The sequence below is a fragment of the Arachis stenosperma genome, chromosome 1 (genome assembly GCF_014773155.1).
Source record: "Arachis stenosperma cultivar V10309 chromosome 1, arast.V10309.gnm1.PFL2, whole genome shotgun sequence".
NCBI classification, from domain to species: Eukaryota; Viridiplantae; Streptophyta; class Magnoliopsida; order Fabales; family Fabaceae; genus Arachis; species Arachis stenosperma.
This window is the reverse complement of record NC_080377.1, coordinates 64,433,078-64,434,511: the sequence shown is the minus strand read 5'-3', so window position 1 is coordinate 64,434,511 and position 1,434 is coordinate 64,433,078.

Below are 1,434 nucleotides of genomic sequence, written 5' to 3'. Positions count from 1 at the left end.
TTATACCACGAAGATTCTAATTAAGGAACCTAAGAGATATTCGTTCGTTCTAAGGTTGAACGGAAGTGGTTGTAAATCACGTGTTCATAAGGATGGATGATGATGAGTGTCATGGATCATCACATCCATCAGGTTGAAGTGCAACGGATATCTTAGAACAAGAATAAGCTGAATTGAATAAAAAATAGTAGTAATTGCATTAAAGCTCGAGGTACAGCAGAGCTCCACACCCTTTATCTTTGGTGTGTAGAAACTCCACCGTTGAAAATACATAAGTGATGGTCCAGGCATGGCCGAATGGCCAGCCTCCAAAACATGATCAATAGTCTCCTAAGATGAACAATAGAATAAAACTGAGACCAAAGATGTCTAATACAATAGTAAAATATCCTATTTATACTAGACTAGCTACTAGGGTTTACAGAAATAAGTAATTGATGCAGAAATCCACTTCCGGGGCCCACTTGGTGTGTGCTTGGGCTGAGCTTGAGCTTTACATGTGCAGAAGCTTCTTTTGGAGTTAAACGCCAAGTTGTAACGTATTTTTGGCGTTTAACTCTGGTTTGTGACGTGTTTCTGGCGCTTGACTTCAGAATACAACATGGAACTGGAGTTGAGCGCCCGTTTGCGTCGTCTAATCTTGAATAAAGTATGGACTATTATATATTTTTGGAAATCTCTTGATGTCTACTTTCCAACGTCGTTAAGAGCGCACCATTTGGAGTTCTGTAGCTCCAGAAAATCTATTTCGAGTCAGGAAGGTCAGAATCCAACAGCATCAGCAGTCCTTTGTCAGCCTTCTTATCAGAGTTTTGCTCAGATCCCTCAATTTCAGCCAGAAAATACCTAAAATCACAGAAAAACACACAAACTCATAGTAAAGTCCAGAAATGTGAATTTTGCATAAAACTAATGAAAGCATCCCTTAAAGTAGCTAGATCCTACCAAAAACTACCTAAAAATACTGCCAAAAAGCGCATAAATTATCCGCTCATCACAACACCAAACTTAAATTGTTGCTTGTCCCCAGGAAACTAAAAATCAAATAGGATAAAAAGAAGAGAATATACTATAAATTCCAAAATATTAATGAATATTAGTTCTAATTAAATGAGCGGGACTTGTAGCTTTTTGCTTCTGAACAGTTTTGGCATCTCACTTTATCCCTTGAAGTTTAGAATGATTGGCATCTATAGGAACTCAGAGTTCAGATAGTGTTACTGATTCTCCTAGTTAAGTATGTTGGTTCTTGAACATAGCTACTTTTATGAGTCTTGGCCGTGGCCCTAAGAACTTTGTTTTCCAGTATTACCACTGGATACATAAATACCACAGACACATGACTGGGTGAACCTTTTCAGATTGTGACTTAGCTTAGCTAAAGTCCCCAGTTAGAGATGTCCAGAGTTCTTAAGCACACTCTTTTTGCTTTGG